Raw genomic sequence first — 24,390 nt, forward strand, 5'->3', positions numbered from 1 at the left:
AGACCTGGGTCCCTAGGGCCCTCTTTCATGAGCATTCATTCATTTTTATGCCATCCTTAATACACTTTAAATCATTTGCAAGGCGACTGGATATCCCACTAACAGTGTAAGGAGATGAGTGTGTTAGGGGACAAGGAATACTACCTCACCTTCAGAATGTTAGGCCTTCAAAGCACAATTTGTTTTCTACTAATTGTACATAGCAAACTGGGCTTCTAGCCCATTTCCATGGTTTGGAAGCTACAACAAAAATAATGCCCATTTATTTTAGTAATAATTAGTTGACTTTTTTTTATTTTTACTTAGACATAAAGAATTATTATAAATGCAAAACCAATGGCCACTAGGAAAAGCATCTCTTCCTTTTCAGAGTTTTGCTTTAAAGTCTGATAATAGATTATGTTTTAATATTAAATGTTACAAAAATAAGGATATTTATACATTGCCAAAAGAAAAAAGTTTCACTGTGGCTTTTTTTGAGTACTAATTACAGTCATTTAAGCCTAGAAAGTAGATTTTTATAAAGTGGCTTTCTGTTTACAACAGAAAAATAATCAAAGTTTACCTTTAGAACTTCTGTATCAGCCTACCTTTATTTTCACTGAAGACCATATCTGTTTTCTTATAAACTTAAGATGGTAATGAACACTTTTAGAAAAAAATCTCATCACAGAGCACTCTCCTCTTTAATGACTTAAGTTGTCAGTAACCTATTCTGAAAAAAATTATTATAATAGTACTACTTGGTACACATAAAGATTCACATTTTCCATTTTTCCTATTTACTTTAACATAGTAATTCTGCTGAACTATGGCAACTACTTCAGTTTTGAGGAATCCAGTGCCAATCTGCAGTTATACATTTTTCTCCCCAACATGATAATGTGATTTTCTATCGCACATCACCCTCAAAGAAGGGACAGATCTCTAGTGATATAACACATCCCAGCTTATTGTACACAACTGATAGAGCACACAAAATTGTCACAGCCTACGAGGTACAGCAGAATGCAAGACATAATCAGAGTGAATATGAAAAACTTAAGTGGAAATGCCTTTTGCAGGTACCAGAGTAATTACAATCATTTCCCAGAATAGTTAGAATTAAACTGTTTCTCTGAAAGATACAGGAAAAAAACACCCGATAAAGAAGTAGATTGAAAAATGTTTGCATCAATGCAACTTAGAAACCAGAGATTTTACAAGCAGCTTTACTGGCAACATAATTTCTATTCAAAGGTGGCTAAATGTTAGCTGAAGTTTCAGATACTCATCAGGTTTCTCTTTCAAGCTGCTCTCTCACATATACTTCATTAGTATAATTCCTACAAAGCACTTTGTTTTCTCAGGACTGTGTATGTGTTTCAATGCCAAAAAAAGTTATCATCTACATCACCCTCATTCAGTGAGGGGTGCTTTTTATGAAAATCCTTCTGCAGAAAACATCTAGCATTAATGAACTGCACATATAGCTTTCCTGTAAAACGAAGGAGAACATATGTAATGGGGCAGGGGATGCAGGGGGAACACAGCACCAGGATCATAAAAAGGAGGCAATGCTTCTGCTGGTAACTACAACTCAGTCTTTTAATTGCTTACTTCAGCTTTATTAAATAGCTTACAGCTACCTAGAGAATTTCTAATCTTTCATTTAATTAATCTCAAGAATGAAGTTCTCCTATAGGAATTTCCTCTTAGAGGACTTTTTGTCAGATGTAAATTTGCAGTCTATTTCCTAGCCTTCTGCAGAAGAATTCTGTTCTCAGTGTAACTGTATATATCCTGAATGGTTACTCATGCCTCATTTTCTTATTATATCTCTCAGCCTTTTAAGTTGCACATTTTTAAAAGCAGAGATATCTTAATATATTTATTACATCTATTATTCAATTTGACAAAATTTAGTTAACAACTGTGAATTTGAAAATAACCCAGTTTTTGCAAGCACAGGGACTATGAAAAGTAAAAAATTACTTTACAAAAAGAACCCAGAGAGCATCCACTGCATTCTGCCGCGCCCCAGACACACACTCACACCAAGCCACTTCCCCCCGTGGATCTAAAAGCTGTAGAACAAAGGACTCAAATCTATACTATCTGCTAAAGGAAAAGACACTATCACCAGTGCCTTAAGTCTCTAAAGTAATAGCAAATGCATTCAGTGAAGATGCAAAAAAATTTTAAGCAGATCACACTACGCAGGAAAGCAAAGCAAAAAATAAATTTCCCTGACAGAGATCTCCAAAATGAAATTATTTCCTTAGTAGTCCCAAATATAAATACTAAAAGGTTCAAAAAGTTCAAGCCACTTCCAAACGGAGTTTTTTATGACTTGTATTGGTGTATTTTATCACAAAATGGTGTATTTTATCATAAAACCAAGATAGAAGCAAAATATTCATTAATGAAGGGTTACAAGAGTTTGGAAAAGTATAAAAACTCTTACTACCGCTAACATTCTATCCCTCCTTACCCAACTGTACACATAGTGAACCTGAGAAGAGATGGTAGAAGCACAACTAGAAGCAACTGTATTAGCAACTGCAACATCTAAATCAGTAGTCTAATTCAAGCTCACAAAAAACATGTAAGCCAAAATTATTCAAATTATTTAGAGGCATGACCCCATAATATAGATCTTTTTGTTCCTTTGTAATACCACTTCTGTATTTCAGTTTCCCCCTCCTGTGGTTGTGTACACCAGTTATGAAGCAGAAGCTTCCCACAAGGTCATGTGACTTGCTGATATTAAACAAAACCCAAACCAAACATATTCACCTTTCCTTTTTAATTATGTTTTCCAGAACCTTATCCGTTTTATCACTGCAGGGCAGCTGTCCTTTTCCTCTTTCCCCTGTTCTCCCTCCAGACTTAGACTAAGGTGACACATCCCTTCAGTTTCAGAGGCAGCAACATTTTAATCTTTCAAACCCCTTTTTCATAACCATTAGACCTGGAAAGGTCCTTTCAAAGATTAGGTTTGAAGAGATCAGCTCCACAGAAAGCAAGTGCATTCAGATGAGCTAACAGGATGCAGTAGTCAACACATATGCCTTAAAACATAGTAAGTGGGGAATTCCTTGCAGATTAGGATTCCCGAGACTCACCCATAGCCTCGTTTGCACTCAAGTACTAAAAACAGACTATGGCATCAATCATAACAGCAGCTTGCCTCCTGAAAAAAGCCAAGAACCTCTTCCAAGGGAAGTCTTAATAGCAGCTCACAGTTTGGAGGTTACAGGCCACAGTGATTTAGAATGCAAAGTTATGTACAGTTTTATTTTTAAGAAGTCAAACAAATTGATACATGTCCCTTCTCCTGTACTGTATCTTTTCTAAAAAAGGGGCACTATATAAACTCAGTAAAACATTTTAAGTACTGAGACTATATGCAGTTTAGAGACACAATAAAAAGCTGGCATACGCAGTGCACATGCACAATCCACATGGGAAAAAACAACTTACTATGCAACATATCACTGATCATCAGCACTGGTCATCTTTAACCCTATTCACACATCAGAAGACAAAAATACATCTCACTACTTTTTCAGATGACACTAAAAGCTTGTTCCAAGTATCAAAACAGACAAATACAAAGCCACACATGTCAGTTTTAACTCTCTCTAAAGCCAATTCTTCACGGAAAGACTTCAGGTTTTTTCCCCCATTTCTGAATTCACTGACAAGGTTAGGGGTGGGAGGAATATCAAACCAACCCACAACTTTACCATGTGATTTTCCTCCTATTTGGTTTGTTTGTTTTGTTTTAAGCAAAGGTATTGAATCACAGTTCTAAGTTCTGGGAAGTTTGGATTATCTTTTTTTCAAAACAGTTATGATAAGAACTTTAAGTTACAATGAACATGCTTCTCAACTTACAACTATTTGACATGGCTTAGGAAAATACAAGGCAAAGCATCATCAAGAAATTATTTGTTCATCCAGATAAAACTGTTCTAACCTGGGAGTTCAGACAGCATTAATGGCAGTAACTGCTCTTCCACTGACTGGCATATTTCTATGTGCTCTTAATGAAAAGGAGGTAATTTCTCTACCTACAGGACACAGGAATTAACAACATATGTATTTTTATTCACTGCATCTCTATTGGCACTGACAAGATGGAGCACAAGTTTCTAGTATGTCACATTTCAGTCCATTCTTTAAAAAACACAGCCTTTCCACATATCAAATCCACTTGCTTGACTCCCTTGCAAATACCACCTTCCACCAAAAAACAGAGGAATCTTCCTTGCTAAACTTCTTCCAAGACAAACTATGTTGGCATATCTCTGAGACAAAGGAGCCACAGCAGGCTCTTACCTTTTACCAGCCGCAGCTTTGATTTACATGGAGAGCTATCCGCTGCAGATACAATTCCAATTTCTGGTTTTAAACCTGACCAATGCCATTAAAAAAAAAACCAATCAAACAAAAAAAAACCACTGGAAAAATGATAAGACTTATCTAAGAATAATTTTCTCATCTGAGAAAACATTTTTTTATGTAACTTCCATTGCGCTCAATAGACAGTTTCAGTGCAGTACTGATAGAAACAAGAAACAAATCTCTCTCTTGCAACAGTCACAGAACATTGTTTAGGTTTAGTCGGTGCTTTGTTTACTTAGTTTTCTGTAGGGCAAAGAGATGTTGATACACAAATGCAACAAAGTTGCCAAAGCTAAAGTACAGTCAAGTGTCTTAAAAGTCAATATCCTATTAGATACAAAGTAAGTGAGGTTCATTTGTTTAACCCAAACACAGTTAACAACATAAACCAAATCAATTTACATTGTTACTTCTAACACACACAAGAAAGTTTACACTTAAATGATTTCTTTTTAATTTGATTATGAAAACTACCAAACGAAAGTTACATGCAACTAAGGTGTCCAGAGTGGAACATCATCCCCAGAAAAGCACCATTAGAATATGTTTTTCAGTATTCAATACCAAATATTTAGTGATTTTTATTTAAAGTATAAATCCTGTGTTGATAAGGGAACTGAATATATCTTACTTCAATCTGATCTATGCCATTCTAATAAAAAAGATCCAAGTATGGAAATGTTAAACTCTGGCAGCACTATGTTGTATTTTCATTTGAAGATTTGGGCTTTTGGTCATGCAGAATAATTCAGTCATTACTCTCTCAGCTAGTTACCCTGCAGAAGGTAAGGAACAGACAGGCAATATAGGAACACATGTGCCATAGGAAGTAGATTACCAATTTTTTTCCTCTTAAATCTTATAGATGGCCTGAAAATCTTAAAGTGGCAACTGCACTTCATTCCCCAATCAGCAAAAATATTTCCCAGAACATTCTTCATTACAGATCATAAGTACTCATAATTAAAAGACTGTTGATTTTTAAATGGATATTAGCCATTTCCCCCTTCCTCATGTATCTGTAGAGACGGCGGTATCTCATAAACCACACAAATGGAATTGCATTTATCATCCAACAGTTGCCTTATAACTTGTCCAAGAAGTAATTGCAGTGTGAGACAAAGATGTGTGCCAAGAGAGGCCTAATTGCATCACCTTACAAAGTCTTTTTTCAAAGTGCATAAGCTGAGAAAGGAGAAGCTGCTTCAATTCTCACATCTCAAAACAAAAATTCATCTAGTTATGCTCGTCTGGTCTACCTAAGTACATGACTACCAGCTGTGATATTCCATAGCATGTGCTGGGACACTGTACATACAATCAGCAGACTTCAGTACGCTGTAACACTGATCACCATAAAAAGACCGTATTCTTGTAACCTATAACTAGACATCTGATCCTGGTATATCAACACATCAGTAAAACTTCTGTGAACACATTAACCACTGTAAACTTGAATTTATTTTTTAAGTGACACATAACAATAGTTTTCTAATAATTCTGAAAATTTCCAAGATAAAATGGAGATTTTGAATACATACCTGCAGATATGTAATTCTATGACATATCAGGGAAAACTTCCAGAAAATTGCAAAATTTTAGAAATTAAAGGCTTTCAGAAGCCTACATAAAACTATTTTTCTCCTAATTCAGTGGATTACAAGTCCTCAAGGAAAAACAGCCTCTGTTACAAACAAGCATATATGAACAGCTGGCCCAGACAGCAAAGACCTGCTGTTGTATTACCAGGCCACTGTTCAGCTCTTTCAGTTTTGTCTCCTGCTTAGGCCATTCTCCCTTCCGCTTTTTTCTTCTTCCACCTTCACAGTTCCTTCTTTCCACTACAAACAATCTCATATTATATACACACAAAACATTTTTACAGTTGTTTAGGCTGGAGCACAATAAAACCCATGACAATTTTGTCTGGCCATTTTATGAAAAGTGACAGCACTAGGGTGAAAGTGTGGTATTTAAAAAAAAAAAAAGCACAGTCAACCATCTGCTGAAAGATTCTCTTTTGATCATTTTTATAATTGGTGAGAATGGAAGCAAGGTGACGCAAAAACAGGATGTAAAAGAATTACGATATACCAGAGAATCTAACCAATGGTAGTATGGAGACCTAAGAAGACAGTCCACAGAAATGTGCTATTTATCAATTTCAGAAAAATAACCTAACATTGACTTTAACAACAAAGTACACACATGCCTAGTATTTGTTTTAATTAATTTTGATTAGCTGAAAAATTAAAACAGGATTTTTAATCCACCATAATTTTCAGAAGACACTTAACCTGATCCATTTACCTTGTCCAAAGGTCTAAACTGCCATGAGCAAGACACTCTGCCTTTGTTTCCCAAGTACAGGTTTGTTTACAGAACTGAGTGAACTATCTTGAGTACTTTCCCCTGCAGTATACTCAAACTTGTAACTTTCACTCAGTTCTCCAAAACATGCTTGTACAGCACACATTTCATATGTGAGCATGAATCAATGCACAAAACTTCCATGTACATTCAACAAAACATTCACAAAATAAGCCACCAAGGATAAAAGACCCTAGCGAGATGGAACCCTCAAATACCAATCAGAACTGTTCAGCAGTGCTAAGTTACAATATGAAAGCAATTTCAAAAAAAAACCCTTTTTCACAAAATAGTCATGTCACACATTAGGCTGTTACTCTGGGCACCAACCCTGCAGCTCTTTGCACATGCGGAAGCCTGTATGATATGCCACACAAACACAAAGATTAACAACAATACATTCACACACAGCAAATGCTCACAATAAACATCGATCTAGTGTCTATAGAATGAATGTTTGAGCTCCAGTTCCCACAGCAAGTTTTGTGTAGGTGAATCCCTCTGCCCAAACAGGGGTCATTGTGGGATCAGAGCCAAAATCATGTACCCTGGGTATTAACTTACCATATATTCCAAATATGCTAATGGCAATGACATGTAAATGGTATGAAATGAACTCTGTTCATTAACAAAGAGCTCATCCACCCCATAGAGCAATTAGCATTACTTCTAAGATTACAGGATTTTGCTTTTGTTCGTGTTTTACAAATGTAGCTGCTAAGAATAAATTAATTCTAGTCAATGAAAAACAGTATAGGCTTAACTTTCCTGCTGCTACAGTGTAAGTATACCCAACCCTGAAAGTATTTTTAGCAAGGGTGTACAATCAATACTGCTGTGTACAACCTAAATTAGACATCAGCAGGACAACAGAATTGTAGAGCATGGCAACAAACAATACATTTCATGGAAAATTATACTGAACAAAAAATAAACATCAAACTAAACCCTAAGTAGGTGAATCTGATTCCAAACAAACTTAACTGAAAACCTAAGGAAAAAATACCCATAGGTAAAATATTGATACATTCCTGCTTTTGAGGAAAATGCATTTGTACTTCAGTGTTTAATTGAACTTAAAAATCCCTACAAATAAAACCACAATCTAAAAATACACAAAAACTGTAATGACCACAAAATTATTAAAAAAAAAAAAAAATCAGTTACATTTCTGAGTTTATAAAGCATAAACGTGCCTAGGAAATGTATAGACACATATGTACATATTTGTAAGCTTATCACTCAGCATAATATTTTATCAACACGGTGCAAGCTAGAGTCATGCCAATATGCAAAACCAAGTTTTTAGGTCAGTGAAGCAAGAAATCCATTGTCAAGAAAATGGCATCCATAAAATTACAGTACTGAATATTTTATGTTTAGGCAATGAACCAGAAAACTTTCCTACAATATAGGTATCTAATAAGAAAATGTTTTTACCAGTTCTAATCTAACTCATTCTTGTATTCCTGCAATGCACATTTACGATGTGACAAGCTCATAAATGTCTGCATGTGTGTGAACACACCAGTGGCTCCCAAAATTACAGGGCAGTTATTTGCCGATAACAAGCAGACAAACATGTGCACTCACTAAACTCCCCTTACTATTCAACACCGAGTTTAGCTCAGGGCAAGAAAAATGCCCCATGGACGAGAAGATGTATGTGCATACTGTAGTCCAGCAATTATTCTTCAGCTGAGATCCATTAGCACTTCTGTGATACACAAATCACATAGATATTTCCTATCTCACAGTTAAAAAAAATTTAACACATTGGCCACATTGAAGTCCTGGAAGGGTGTAAAGTGGCAGCACGAAGTTCATTCAAGTATATTTTACATCTGAACGACACACATTCTTTGAATAGGCAAGCGGTACGAACATTTCACCTACACTGGCAGCTATCTAGTTTTAGCAACTCGCTCTTGGAGATTTTTTCAAAGGAAAAAGACGTTATTCCGCTTCCAGCTGGTGCTGCAACAGTATACACGAGTTAACCCATCACCAGGTACGCCGAAAGTCTCTGTCGCATATAGACACACGCGATTATACAAGCCTTCTGCTCGAGGGAGATGCTAAAAATGTACCAGAGGAATGCAACGACAGCACCCAAACCCATTTTCCCAGCCCATAACCAGGGCAACGTGCACGTGTGCCTAGAAAGCACAGGAACGCAAACTTTCACATGAAACACACTAGAAACAAACAAAAAAACAAATCCCTTTCAGCCGTTCAGCCGAGTTTACCACGTTTTACAGACCCCAAGCGCCCCCGACCTGCCCCCGCCGCTCGCTTCCCAAAGGCTGTTTACGAGCCCCCTCGGCGGGCCGGCCCCAAGCCCCCGAGCCCAGCCGGGTCCCCTTTCTTCCCGGGGGGGACAGGCGGGGCACCCACACACGCACCCCCCTCCACCAAAAGGGCGCTCGGCGGAGCCGCTCTCCGCCAGCGGCGACCTGTACGCGAAGTTGCGGCGAGGGGGAGCCGGGCTGAGGGGCAGCCGGGCTGAGGGGGAGCCCCGGCGCCTCGGCCCCCGCAGCCGGCAGGGGGGTGGGGTCACAGCACAGGAATGCGGCGCATAGCCCCCCGCCCCCCCCGGCCCTCTCCCCCCGTCCCCGGCACGGAGCCCCCGGCGCCCCGGCGGCCGCCTTACCTTCATAAAACAGCCACGTCCTTCCAGATGAAGCGGGGAGCGGGGACGGCGGAGGGAAGAGGCGCGGGGGCTGCGCTCGCCGCTGCCGCCCCGCGACCCCCCGCGCGCGCGCACACGGGCACGCGCCGCAGACGCTCGGGCACGCGCGCGCGCAGCACCGCACCCCCGCGCGCGGGAGCGGGCGCGCCGCTCGCCGCCTTCAGTTCCCCCGCAGCGACCGCCCGAGCCGCAGCCTCGGGAGCAGCGACAGCAGCCGCAGCAGCCGCCCCGCGCCCAGCCGCAGCGGCGGGGACCACATCGTACTGCGGCGGCTGGGCCGAGGGACCGGGAGGGGGAGGAGGGGGAAGAGCTGGGGGAGGAAGGGACGGGGAAGCCCGGGGGAGGAAGGCGGCGGACACCCCCCCCCTCCGGCCTCTCCTTCCCCCCTCTCCTCACAGCACCCGGCCGGAGGGGGCGGCGAGGCGGCAGCCGGGGCGCAGGCAGGCAGGCAGGCTAGCGCCGAGCAGCGCAGCGGCGGCCGCGCGAGCCGGGACTCTCCCTCACGGGGCACGGCGCCGCCTCACACGCACCGGCGGCCACCCTGTGCGCAGCCCCGGCCGGGAGGCGGAGGGGACCGGGGAGGGGAGAGGCCGAGGGGCTCTGCAGAGGCGCCCTCCCTGCTGGTGAGCGAGCGAGTGAGCGAGTGTCTGCGGGGGAGAAGGGGGAAGGAACAGCAGCCTCCTCCCCTCATAGCCGCCCTCCCGCCTCACACGGGCAGCGCTGGCAGCATAGCAACTAACATGGCAGCTGCGCAGTCACCCGGCGGCGGGAGGGTGGGACGGGAGCCAGCCCATGAAAACTCGCGAGAGTTGAAAGGGAAGCGGGCGGTGTGCTTTCCTTCTGATCGGCCCACCTGCTTGTCCGTTAAAAAGAGAAGGCAGAACTGAGAGTTTATTCTGCAGTCTGATTGGTTGGACCTACCGTCAAATGTAAGGGGGCGGTGTCCCACGGCGGTCTTTCAGCGTGGATTGGTTACCTGAGCTGTCATTCACGGCTGCAGCACCGTTCTGTGAGCTCATCCCTCGGCGGTGGCCGCTGCTTCCGTCGCTCTCCTCGCGCTCCGGGGAAGAGGTTCCTTGCCGGGGATATTACGGCTGTGGGAGCTATGGGCTGGTTTTCTGGCCTCTGCTCCCGCCACGGGACGTTAACCCGAAACGCTGCCGTCAGCACAGGCAGCCCCTTGAGCCTCCGGCGTGCCTGCGGGCAGCGAGGCCCCGGGGAAGCGAGGATTCCCCCTCTTCAGAAATGGCGCTGTTGAAAGACGAGGTGTAGCCGCAGCCTTCCCGATAATGTGTGCTGGTGCCCCTGACGTGGGTGGGGTGGGAGAGGTGATACCTCTCCGCACCTGCAGGTGCAGCCTGGGGACCCTCCTGTTTGGGGGGTGAGTGCCAGAGCCGCCCTCGGGGGTGGGCGCAGGGGTGCAGTGGGGCAGCGCTCCGGGCCTGGAGGGCTGGCAGGGACACAGCAGTGGAACGAGAAAGCAAAGCAGAGGGAAGCATTTAACAAGGCTGGTGAGGTACTGCTCACCTGAACAGTAACAATAATGTGCCTCGGTGACATGTAGCTAACTGGTGCCTCTGGATTTCATGGGGCTTGCAAGTTGTTTTGAGCGCAACTGCCAGGTCAGGGTAACATCACTTAAATGGCAGCCAGTCTGCATTGACATCAGGGCTGCTGGGTAGTCAAAATACCTACAGTGGGAGGAAACGAGCCAGAGAGGGGGAATGGGGCTGCCTTAATGGTGTAACCCTTGGTCTTGGCCACCTGTCACCTGGCAAATGTCCTAGAGAGTAATTTCTGACTGTAAGTCCTTGCCAGAGTTCTCCAAGGTATGAGGTGTGTTGTGCCTCTTGGCTACATAAAGATTTTTGTATGTGGCCTATGGGAAAGTTGGTTCTGCAAGATTCAGCTTCACACTCCTTGGTGCTTTCATGTATATATATTATGTGTGAAAGGGTTTGGTTAAAAAATGTCTTTAATGCCCACTTGTTAAAATGACCTCTTACAAGGAGCTCTTTGCCAAATAACACACACACAGAATACATGGTTGGGAATGAGTTCCTGGATTTCACACTTCCTAACCATAACAAGATGCAGAATAATACTAATGGAGTTTGCATGTGCTCTTCTAATTCGGAAGCTTTCTAAAATCTCAATTCTTTTGATGTTTGGAAACCTTCTGTACATTTCCAGACTAAATTGTTCTTGTGCCAATTTTGTTCTTTTGCTTTAATATAGCCCTTCCCTCTTAGCAGTGTTTACCTCCAATTCTTTTAAAGAAAGCAGTCATACCCCCTTCATTTTACTAGGCTAAATAATCCAAACGCCGCCTCTGTCTTTTCCTGAGTATTAAGTCACAGAGGATTCTCCATCTGTCTCATCTTTCAGGACCAAGTTGAATTAGGGGTTGGAAGACTGAATTTGGGGAAGGTAGTCAAGCAGGAATTTTAGATAATGCACAACCTCTGGAGCATTTTAAATAATAGACTTTTTAATGATTATGACTAGAATGCACTCATAAATTCCTGTTATTTCAGCTTCATTAATGAAAGTCTATAAATAAGATTACAAACTTTGAAATGGGAATGTTTCCTGTGGACTGACAATTCCTAGGCTGATAATTTTGTAAAGCCCCAAAATAACACACAGCATCAGTAATGTCATTCCTTATAGTGTCCACAATGCTCCAGCTCTTCCTGAACATTTCCAAGCTGTATTGACAAACTGATTGTGGTGCATGTAGAGATAGCCAGTAACTAGAGACAATGAATAACTGCATTCTGCATTTCTGAACTACTGCCAGCCTCTCGAGCAGTGGATAAGATATGTTCTTCTGTGCATTAAAGGGATCCTTAGCTGCAGAGTTATCTTCATTTCCTGATAATTATCTTCAAGATCATGGCAAATTTATTACAAATTGCATACTTACATTTTAATTCATTTGCACATAAGCTTCAAAGTCTGCCTTTTGCATTTTCGTATACATGTACTTGTGCCCGGTTTATGTCAAACATACAGTTATGTTCAATTTAATAATAATAATTAATACATTACTTTATACAAAGCCTGTAATGGAGAAGCAATCCAAACCATTCAATGTGACTGTAGAACTACACAACATTTGTTTGGCAAATGTAACCTTAAGCTGTTACAAAAGGATATATTTTGCTAATCTATCACAAAATTGGTGACACAGATATTAAAGGCTGGACATTCCAAAGTTACTTTCTCGCAGTAATTATTATTCCACTAATTCATTGTTTACAGAAGGCTTGATTCAAAGCTCTAAATAAAGGCAGTGGAAGATACCCACCATGTGCAGAGTACTTCAGGTCAGGCCTACATTGCAAGAACGCTAAATGCTTTAAAAAGAGATATTGAGACAAAGTTCTCCAGCTCACGCTCTTACAACATCAATGGAGCAAAACTGCACTGCAGGATATTTGCATACAGTCATTGCTCAGAACTTATAAATAGGATTTCAGCAGATAACTTACTTTGCAGAACTCTGATTTCTGAGTTGTGTTACGTACTCTGAGCAATCACTTCCCAAAATTATGAATGAAAGAAAAAGCAAACTGAAATGTGACTCTGTCATTATTTACTTCAAAGAGAACACATTCCTTTCACATGTAAAAAGTGTATTCAGCTCAGTTCCAGCAGCATGGGTGTCCTATAAAAGAGCAAGTTTTCTGCTACAGTCTGCCTGTGTGTATAAGCAATGAAAGCTGCCTTTTGCATCGATACTTCACATACCGAGAGCTGAATTTTCAGACCGGTGCATAAGGATATATCTGACTGCCACGGGTGCATTTTGGGGAGGATATGTTATCTCATGACTAGTAATGTCCTGCTAGTAAAAAGCCAGTATCTTAAACCGTTTTGTACAAGTTAAACCTCACAGCTCTCGTATAAATGTAAGAACAAACAAAAGCTTCTCCTTTACTTAATAAATCTGTGGTATCTGTTTGTGCCAGCAACCTTATTACTCATGCAAGGCCTGCCAACCAAGCTGTGATAATTTATGTGAGAGAAATGTATATTAAAAATGTGAATGGGGTTTTAAACCTCTCACTGAAATACCATGCAAACTGCTTTGTTGCCAAGATGACATACTTGAACACTGCATTAAAGCAATTCAAGATGAATGACTCTCACCACAGGTGGAGTTTAGCTGCAAAAGGAGCAGGAGACAAGGCACTTAATCTTAACACTAAGATCAAGCATAATGTATGTTTAATAGCAGATATGTTTTCTGTAAAGTGGGGTCCTGATTCAGCAAAACAAGACATACACACCTTGCTCACAGAAACTTCAGGCGCACAGGCGCAACCTTAAAGTGAGACTGGCCAAATCCTGTGGGGAGCGTGCCACTGATCAATGTGAACAGTGGGCAAGTTTGTGCTCGAACTTGACTTTGGGATCACTGTTAAAACATAATACTGACATAAATACTGAGCATGTTTGTTCAGCAATGTCCTAGGTAAGCTACGGGGACAGAATCATTTCACTGTTTGGGGCGGGGACGAACTTTCTCTTTAAGTTTGTGCAATACCTGGAACAATAGGGCTCCACAGTACTAGTTGTTAGAATACTGTGAAATAATAATTTGTGTTAATAAGCTTGCTGAAGCTATTATCCACTTTGGAGGCTGGCTGTATTTCTCATAAAAATATATTTAAAAGATAACCCTCTAGGAATAAGCTGAGAATAAAAGCTGATGGAAACATTAACACCTGCAGTTGCTGGGCCACTTTTTGCCAAGTCCTTTTCTCTCCAGCCAGCCTTCGATAAAATCCTTTGCCTTTAACACTCTGATATCAAAGTACCACAAGGTTGCATTTTTAGATGCCCACTGCAAATACTTGAGCTTTTTATGAATGCCATCTCTGCATTCACTTGCGGAATAGTTATTTTCTGCTTTTGTCCAAAAGAGGAATAACGTAAACTCTGGGAAGTTAAATATAAAACCATAATAAAGCAGGCCAAAAAATATTTTGAAGCGAAAAAACTTCTCTGAATAGATCAAGAACAGAAGATCTGCTAGAGAACATGAGGAACTCGTAGGCAACAAGGTATAACAGAAGCATTCAGGAAAACCACAGGAGAAAAGTTGAGTACTTTTTTCCTACCACTGTTCTTTGTGGCAGATTTTGAGGTGATTGCCATGACATATTTTTTAGGGGCAAAGTCAGAAAAAAATATTCACAGAACTTAATATGTACGGTTTTGGAGTGCATCAGTAAATTGTATGGTACCTGCCAGCCAGGACAACATGTTTCTCACCCCAGGGTTCTAACGGAACTTGGATCTGAAATCACCAAACTATTAACTGTGCTTTGTAATTTATAGTTTGGAGTGAACTCTGTCCTGGAGGAAAGGAAAGTAGCATATGACATTCCAATTTTTAGAAAAGACTTCAGGGAAAACCTGGAAATGACAGACCAGTCAGTCAAACACATGGCTCATCACTATATAATGGGAAAAGATGGAAACTGCAAATCTGGTAGTGCTTTAAAATGTCAGCAATGTCAGCAAATGTTGATAAAGAGGAGCTGGCTTATACAGACTTTGTATAAACATTGGGAGACTGGAGTCCTTCTCAGCCATAATCCAACTCCCTGTTGGAAGAAGACCAAGTACATACCATCTTCTGCTGTCTCCTGCCTCCTCTCATTCTCTTCCCAGCTTGCTTTTGCTCTCAGTCTAATTTCCACAGAAAGGAAATCCAAATGTATGGCACAGAGGATACGGAGTATGTTCTGGGTATCTTCCTAGTCTGAACAAAAAGGGAACTCTAAACGTGACATGAACATCTAACATGCAGCCTAGATAAAGCAAACGTGCACAGATTTCCCAAAACATTTTTATAAAGCACAAAACGGGAGCTTCTTTTATGATTAGTAACTGGTTTTGAAAGGAAGATGGATGAATAAGTGATCACAAATAAGGGAATAACCAGCAAGACCTATGCTTTAAAAGATGTTCACAAGTGATAAGTGAAACATGATTGAACAGTGAGATGACAGTGTTTTCCAGTGATTCATAATTATTGAGGAAAACCAAAACCAAGGCTGCTGGCACAAAATAGCCCCCAAAAAATCATGATAAAGACTGAATAGGTGATAAAATAGCACCTGACATGCAATAATCACAAATGTCCATGAGAGGAAAGCAAAAACCCCCTCTTACCTGTGCAACGTAGTAGGCTCTAAATTAGTTCACATCAGTCAGCAAAGATACTTTGGAGTAAGTATGAAGAGTTTTCTGAAATTGTTATCTCAGCGCTCAGAGAGGCAGTTAGGACGAATAAGGAATGAAGAAAATGAAAAAGCAAACATAAATCATAATACTGCTGTACAAATCCTCAGGAATCATGTTCTTTCCTTTGATACAACACACATTTCTGCTTATAGAACCTTGATATGTGGTTGCATCTTAAGCATCAGAATAACATGAGAAAAACAGAAAAAAGAGTGACTGGATTGATCAGAAAGATGGAGTGCCTTCTTAGTAAGACAGATCAAGTACTTGAGGACTGCATGGAAGATACAACAAATGGGAGACATAATACAGGTATCAAAAATCACGTCTGACATGGGAAATGTGAACAGGGAACAATTACTCATTTCTTAGGAGAACTAGGATCAATCTACTAATATTTGTTCAGATGGAAGTGTGAAACAAATAAAAGGAAGTACTTATTTAAACATCTGCTTAATTTGTGTAATTCATTGTCATGAGATATTTTAGACGCCAAAAATTCTGAGGGCTGCAAGAAGTAACTAGACAAATCGACGGCAGAACAGGCTGCTTTACAGAGAGATGGACAGAGCCTCCAATTCTGTCCTTAGACTGCCAGAAACTGAGACGGTAAATAGGAGGAGAAATGAAGTTGTAACAGCTCTGTCCTTAATATTTCTACTATAGGCAACTGCACGGTGCCAGGTTATCTGGACCTTTGGTGTGATGCAATTCAGCCTTTCTTACACAAAGCTGCAGCAGAAAAGACATCTGTCTCATGATTTTTGCTTCCTATCTAATCCTGTGGGTACCGAACATGAGAAATCCTGATAAAACATTTCAATGAATTAAATATCCCTTAACAGGGATTTGATCAACATTTTGAGATGAAATCCATAGTGGTCTTATTTTAGGCAAACGAGTTGCATAGATACAAAGCCAAAAATGACCATTTATTTAGACCTCCACTTTGACTTAGCCAAAAGAACCACACCCAGTAATTTCTGCAACAAGCCTATAACTTTGGTCTGAGCTATCTTGCATGTTCTAAAATAGTTGTTCTAAGTCCATCATTAAGCAAACCAGCACTAAGAAGTGCCACCAAAGCCTCCTGGTTTTGCAACTTGTCAAAAGTTTCTGGAGTACTTTAGAGGAGAGAGAGAAACATGCAAAAAAGCAAGAGAGTACCAGTGGGCTCAAGTTGTAAGGAATTAGTTCAATTCTTCTATGGATTTCTTTCTACAGTGACCAAAAAAAGAAATCCAATTAATATTCTGAAACAAGCAGCTCAGGCATGTAGATTCCAGCCTTACAGGCTTTATTTTTTTTTTTTCCTAACTTCACATTGACCTATATCTGGCTGAATTGTAGGTAACTTTCAGGAAGGTAGACAGTTGCCTCTCAAGCTGAAAGTCATATAGCAGTGTTTCTAAGTAGTATGCCATATGTGCATAAGTTGCTGCTAAGATGTTGCTAAGATCTCCACTTCTGAGCGAAGGCTGTGGCATTTTATTCTCTAAGGTGACAGCAGCCTGTGTAGATAAACAATACACATTCCACCTCTGTAAAGAAGTTGCTTTTGTTTGTTTTGTTTCCTTCATCTGCGAGGCAAGCACTGGAATAAGCTGAGGCTTTCAGATGGGCAGTTTTCATATTTCAGGCCTGTTTCAAGTAAAACATTGGGAAACCTTTTGAAAAACACAAATACATATAAAAGAAGTAGGAGAAAATGGCTGCTCTGTCATCCCTTCCCGTTTTGTTGCTGAGGATTTAAAAAAATACTGTAGTGTTTGGTTACTTTGGCCTTTCACAGGCTTCTTTACAGAAGTTTGCACAGAACTACTCACTCATCTGAAACACAGAGGAGACCGTATGTCACCTCTCACCGCTCCACAGTTTCACAGTTGAGGTTTTGAGGTCAACATTGTCTGCCAACAGCAAGCACCAGTGAAAGGCTTTTCTCCCGCTGGTAAGCCATAGCCAGAAATGCAACTCCAGTCCCAGAAACATCTTTCTTTGTCGCAGTATAACATGATGTGTTTCAAAAGTAAATGTTCTTTACAAGTATCTCTAAAGAGAAAAATAGAAGAGCGTTTATTGACTGTTGTGGTTTGGTTTTACCTTGCATTAACCATCTGCTCAAATGTGCAGTACAGAAAACTGCCAAATTTGACCTTTCCTAAGAAAAAGACAAAAGACTGCACAGCAGCAACTCAGCTAAACAAAACATACGTGCAAACTACTTCCTGGTACACCCACATTCCGGCCTCCCTGCAAAGTAATTAAAATTGTCAAGAGAGATTTTTGACCAGTTAAGTTCTTCCAGGAACTGTACAACTCGTTCTGAATTCTTGATTCACAGAACATTCACTTTCTGGCTTCCTGAAGTAGTTCCAAAGTTCATATTATAAACAGCAAAAATTATTAAAAGGCTTGGGCTGATCGTGTAGAAATTAGCCAGAGTAAGAATAATAAAAAGCATCAAAGTTTACACAAAATTCAGCTCCCTGCATTTTCTAACAGGGTGTGAAAAAATTATTTTCAGATCAAGACTGCAAAATGTTGGTATGTGTTCTTTTTTTTATTTAAAAATGTACGTACCCTAAAAATAGTATGGATGGAGTGTACCAGATGACATCTTCCAAAGCAGCCAGCAAAGACAAGAAGACCAGAGAGCCACTGGAAGTTTTCAAACTGTTTGGCTGCTGTTAGGTGGATGGAGCCCTGAGAAGATCTCTTCACAGACACAGTACTGGCTTCTGTGTTAGCACGGGCTTAGAAGAACAGAGAATCCAATAAATGGCAAGTTGTCAGCCCTGTGGACTGTAGTCTGCATTGAAAATAATAAAGCATTGTATTGCATTTACACCGCTACGCTATCTGAACCTACCTTACCCACAGAGGGACTACACACTGGGGTCAGGATGGCTCAGTGCTTCATCTCTTTGGTGACGCCACCACCAAGGCTACCAATTAGTTGCAGATTTAATGTGGCTTTTATCTGATCTACAGCAGGTCTGTAATGTTGCCCACAGCTCATGAAATTTGCTTATTATCTAAGAATCTTAGCTTTCAGGTACTACTGTTATAAGCAGCCATCGTACTGATGATAAGAATGATAATGACAACGTTGCTAGTCATAACACTTGTGGGGACTTGGAAATAGGAAAGTCAAAAAAGCGAGAAAAAAAACAGAATGCAAATAAAAATGCAACTATATTTTGTATTTCATCATCTTGGAAACAAACTTGTTTTTGAATGCTTGGCTTTACCAGTAGTGTTGCTACTGATGCTCCCAAGTCACCTCAGCACAGCAGAAAGGGTGCAAAAAGTAATTCCTCTCCAGTTAAAAAGGTAAAAATCTGGAGCTCATTCTTTCCAGCTCTAGGCTCTGTCACTGGACTGCTGTGAAGAGATTTTGTCAGTGATGTCTGCTGCCCTCTCTTAAGTTCTCAGCAAACAGGGTAGTTATCCTGATTCCGGTGGGCTTTTGTTCTGGGATCACCAGATGGGAACCCCAGCAGTTCAGAGGAAAAGGAAAACATCAAGTAATGAGGGACTGGACTAAGATTTTGGAGACAGCTGACAGGCACTTCAGGAGATGACCTCAGCAGCCTCACTGCCCGCAGGCAGCACTATCAGCTATATACTCTTTGCACCAAGATAGGAAAATGAGAATCATAAAATCATAGAATGTATATGGCAACATACAGAGTCCTCATGAATTGCAAAGCAATTGTATCTCAGATCATTTTGGATTAATCGCAGTGTTCTCTAGAGGTACTCTTAATGAGGGACATACTTACCTTCTACTTTGTATTCCTGCCCAAGGCAGCGCATTTCCATGCCATATCATGAGGAACTGGCTCTGCAACCCCATCATTAATTTCATAGCTGTCTCCCTCCTCTAACAGTGGTGCTTCTGGAGGGCTCTCCACTATGAACTGTGCCTAGAGGCAGATTCTGGTGTACAGATTTGTGCTTCTTTGTTCACCTCCCCATAAAATACTGAAGACATTATGCACATGAAAAAGTCCCAGTAAAGTCTGAAGAAAAATAATTACAAAACAAGCCTTTATTCTTTACTCTGTTAAGTTCATGGTTATTGAAAATTAAGCTTTCTTCTCTTTTGCCATTGGTATCCTACTCTAGTTTATAAATAGGCTATAATAATGACATTCAGAACAGCAACAAAAAAAGTTAAAAATGTAACTCTCAGGTTTGTTTGCTGTTGTTCAATAATGCCATTTTTCAGGACCTGCTAAGATTTGATATGTCTCAAAAGCTAAGCTCTTGAATCCCAGATTAAATCTGCAGAAAGGCAGCAGCAACAATTCCTGCTTTGCTTGCGCATTCACAGCTTCCCTGAGCCCCGTGAAGTCTGGCTGTGCTGTGAGCCCAGGACTAGTCCTGAGCCAAGTCCTTTCTGAGCCCGATCTGGCTGCAATGTTTCCAGTGCAGCCAGCCACTGCAGCAGCACCAACAGCATTTGGGTTGTGCAGGAGCTAAGTCAGGACAGAACGTGGGGAACAGCAGCCCTGGCCCCGAGTTAGACTGGAGACAGCATTGGCACGAACGAAAGAAACGCAAAATTGGCTCTTAGTCAGGACAGAAACACTACTGCCGGAGTGAGAGCAAATTTAAACTAAGTAGGGAAGTTTCTAAAGGATAAATTGCCATCATAGCAACTGCGCACCTCAGACAGAGACCTTCCCGAGCTGAATTCAAGCCACTGATACCATCCTGCTCTGCCAGGATTACAAGCCCCACACTGTACCCAGTTAACTGCAGCCGCTTCGGAGTAACCCTAGAAGTGTTTTGCTGATTCATCAGGGGAAGTGAGCATTCCCACTCCTCAACAGTTCACATTTTCATCCCTGCCATGTGCAAGAGGTAATGGCATGGTTCTGCTTTGTGTTTTTTTCTGTTATTTACCCTTTCTCCACTAGATGCTACACTGAGACCATCAAACAATTTATTGAGTCAACATAAATTTGAAGACTCAGCACAGAACCGAGTCTTTAAAACAAAACAGTGACAGTATCGCTCTGTTTATATATCTATGTGGTGTAAAGATGAGGCTCTCATTGGAGATGCATCTCACATTGGAGCAACTGCACTGACTTCATTAGGGCTTCTTATTTGGCACTGCATGGAAGAGGGATAAAGCAAGTCTGTGCATCCTGGAGGTATTACTCACGTGCAACTGTATCAGATAATTACCTAAATGTGTGAAATGGTTTACCAAGAGAGCGCGACAAAATCTAAAATTAACTGAACAATATACGTCAGTACAATGAGCTAGTGCTTTTTATCTCTTTATATCTTAGAAATCCAAAATTGCATATTTAGCTGGAAAAAATTACAGTAGATTATGTTTTAAATGAAGCTTACACTTCAAATAGCACCACAGATAAACATTATTTTTCCTGATGTTATGCAAGCCTTTGACCCAGGCAGCTGGGGAAGCATCCAGGGTGGCTCTCGCAGAGCCTGCCAACCCAGGTTTTAACTTGTGTTGTGAATTGTGCAATACTTCTAGTAAACAACCCGAGATCCTCTTACCTTTCAGCGAAGGCAGGCCTGACCAGGGACTCGGGGACTCGGGCACAGCCTCTCTTGTGTGACATGTTTATGGGATAAATGCATTGCAGCCTGTCTTGGAGTCTCTACTTAGAAAAAGCAAAGTGAAGGTCAGAGACTTTCTTCAGGGCTGTCCCCTCTATCAGGTTTTTCGTTATCCCAGATTCCTAGAGGTCTGCTTATTATGTATAATTTGCCATATTTCACACTATTCAGAAACGCACTGTGTGTTATAGGCCAACTGGTAGCACTTACTGTTTTAGGAAGGGGGCAAATATAATATGGGGAAACCTCAATATGACCTGATTAAGGTACAGCATCAGCGACATGCTTCCTTTCCAGCAAAAATCAAAACCTGGCTTCAAAACACTGCTGTGTTGGCCCATCTTGCTGTAACATGCTTTAATTAGCTTATCTGAACTTAATCTAGGAAGAAAGCTGGAATAGAAAAAGATGGCTTGTTGAATTTGAATAGGGCCTTATAGGAGTAAATATTTACTGTTCAGGAAGCAGTCTGCTGCTGATGTGATGAGCCTCAAAATATATGTGATCTACATCAGCTGAGGATCTAGGCCAGATGCTCAGCAAACTGTCATTGAGCCCTGGCCTCTTTATTGACTATTCACAAGCTCATCTTCAGATTAGTATAGAGAAAGGTGGATTAAGAGAGTGGGGAGGGGGGTATCTCCTTTTCTTTCCTTTCTTTTAGTAGATACAGTAATGCTTAAATCAGTTTAGCCAGTGGCAAGACACAGCATTATTCTAAGCTGTGGACTCTTTACTGTGTTCAAGCCCAGAGGTGTCATTCTGGCAGAATTTCACATAATACTTTGCAGTGAGGTATAGGAGACTACATCAAGGTCAGGAGAATTCAGAACTAGTAGCTATTAGATTTACAAGGAAGAACCATAAATATTTTATGGTTGGTTGCACTGAGAAGCTAGTATTAAAAAATAAACGCTTAGCCTCTGGTGTTTAACTTACTCACTAGTTTCTCCATCCAAAGAGCTAAAAACAAGCACAAAGCCTCACCACAAAGTAGGTCATAATTCTCTAAAAAATCAAAGAAAAGGTCATGACCTAAATGAAATGGAGTTTGCTTCATAACAATCCTGGGAAAGAAGGGATATGCTGGTGCTAGGGATTCGGCATACCAAAGGGAGTTTTAAATGGTAGCTCTGCGGAGCTTCTCATCTCTCGCAGATGGGTTGAGCCCCAGCTCAGGTCAATACTGATTGAAAACTTACCCTGTGCAGTCAGTTCAGTGCCCAGCGACTGCATCTGGGATTGAATCGTGTTTCCAGTGGCCGAGCAGCTGCAGCACATAAACCACTGCTAGACCTAAAATTAATTTCTAATTTTGCTGGCAGCCTCCCAACAGAGAGGTCAGGCTGAGAAGTAACCGTAAAGAATACAAGAAAATCTCCTGATGAAGCTGGAGGTGTACTGGGGGCGCCGAGCATGGGAAAGGACGGATGTGGCAGGGCAGCAGGTGGGTTGCATGTCTGCTTTTCAAAATACGTGTCTTTGGTGGCCAGCCTTCAGTGGAGCAGCACCATTTGCCAGAACAAGAACTGCTCCCAGGTCTCCCCTGCACAATGTGTGTCACAGGAAGCCACCAGCCCAGAGAGGGACCCCCACTGCGACAGCTGGCAAAGAGCGCAGAGCCGGGCTGCCTCTCCCATGGCCCTGCCTGCCAGGTGCCTCAGTAGAGCTGCAGGTAGCTCCAAGCAGGAGCAGGCAGGCGATTCCCGTGGAGCCAGGCTGGCAAGAGGCACGCGATGCCTCCTGACCAGAGCAGGAGTGGGGTTCGGTTGACAAAGTGTCTTATGGAATTAATTTTTTGGTGCGTTATTGCTAAGGGGGGAGGTAGGAGGACTATGATTTGATGGACTACTGTAGAAGTTAAAATGAGCTTGAGGGTGCAGATAAATATGACTCTTTATCTGCATGTACTAGGAAACAAAGCAAAAATATTCCCATGTACCCTTTACTCTACTGCCAGCTTCTTTGTTTGGACAGTGTTGGAGCATTGGTGGGTGGAGAAATTTTGCTTGCTAAGGAAAACCAGGGAGGAGGCATTTAGTTTTCCCAGGTTTCTGGGTTGGACCCTTGTTCTCTCTGTTTGTAAGGAGAAACTCCAAAACGTTATGTGGACCTTTTTTACTCCAGTTAACCATAAAAGAAACAACAACAAAACTGGAAAGTGTTGCAGTTTACAATATTAGAAAATTTGCTTAAAAAGCAATAGCAACTGGAGTTACTGAAAGCAAGGAAATAAATTTTGGGCACCCGATTCCTTTAGTATATTTTATATTCCTATGAAATTACTTAACATTCTTGCAGGACATTCAATGAATCAATCATGCAGAATGATACACTGGTGATACTGAATAAATTTTACTTACCTTCAAATCACAATTGCCAAGTGTCTGACTGTCATTTTATAGCAAAAATAATCCTGGAAGAGTCTGGATAATCAAAATCACTTTCAGGTAGCAAGCACAGGGAAGATGTATGCTCACAGAAAGCCTGACCCTATGGTATAAAATCTCAACAGGTTTTCACTTTTCTATATAACACACTGGGGAAACACAGCACTGCTTTTGTAATGTGCTGGGTTTGGCTGGGGTAGAGTTACTTTTCCTCACAGTAGCTAGTGTGGGGCTGGGTTTTGGATTTGTGCTAGAAATGGTGTTGATAATTTGGGGATGTTTTCATTATATATGAGCAGTGCTTACACAGGGTCAAGGCCTTTCCTGCTCCTCACCCCACCCCACCAGCGAGGAGGCTGGAGGTGCACAGGGAGTTGGGAGGAGACACAGCTGGGACCACTGACCCCAATGGATCAAAGGGATATTCCAACCATATGGCATCCTGCTCAGCATGTAAAGCTGATGGGAAGATTGGGGAGGTGGGGGGAGGTGCTACTTGGGGACCGGCAGGGCATCGGTTGGTTGGTGCTGAGCAGTTGTTTTCATTTGCATCAATTGCCTTTCATGGGTTTTATTTCTCTCTCTTTGTTATTTTCCTTTTCATTGCATTAATAATAACAACAACAACAATAATAATAATATTTCAGTTATTAAACTGTTCTTATCTCAACTCAC

The 24,390-nt window shown here is 41.5% G+C and overlaps 1 protein-coding gene and 1 long non-coding RNA gene across 3 annotated transcripts in view; both read right to left on the reverse strand.

The window, feature by feature from the left end:
• The window catches only part of PTPN4 (protein tyrosine phosphatase non-receptor type 4), a 117,613-nt gene extending 108,097 nt beyond the window's left edge, over positions 1–9,516 (reverse strand). For both annotated transcript variants that reach the window (XR_005105866.1, XM_037398349.1), the window contains exon 1: positions 9,416–9,516. The gene's annotated coding sequence lies outside the window, so the exon portion shown is untranslated. The remainder of the gene's footprint in view (positions 1–9,415) is intronic.
• A 2,408-nt stretch (positions 9,517–11,924) lies between these two features.
• On the reverse strand, positions 11,925–24,032 carry LOC119152723. Its single transcript, XR_005105867.1, has 4 exons — positions 21,263–24,032; positions 19,504–19,743; positions 18,299–18,471; positions 11,925–17,767 (listed from the first exon to the last, which is right to left on the reverse strand). It is a non-coding gene; the product is annotated as an uncharacterized LOC119152723 (long non-coding RNA).
• Positions 24,033–24,390: the final 358 nt, after the last annotated feature.

The sequence above is a fragment of the Falco rusticolus genome, chromosome 8 (assembly GCF_015220075.1).
Source record: "Falco rusticolus isolate bFalRus1 chromosome 8, bFalRus1.pri, whole genome shotgun sequence".
In the NCBI taxonomy this organism is placed as follows: domain Eukaryota; kingdom Metazoa; phylum Chordata; class Aves; order Falconiformes; family Falconidae; genus Falco; species Falco rusticolus.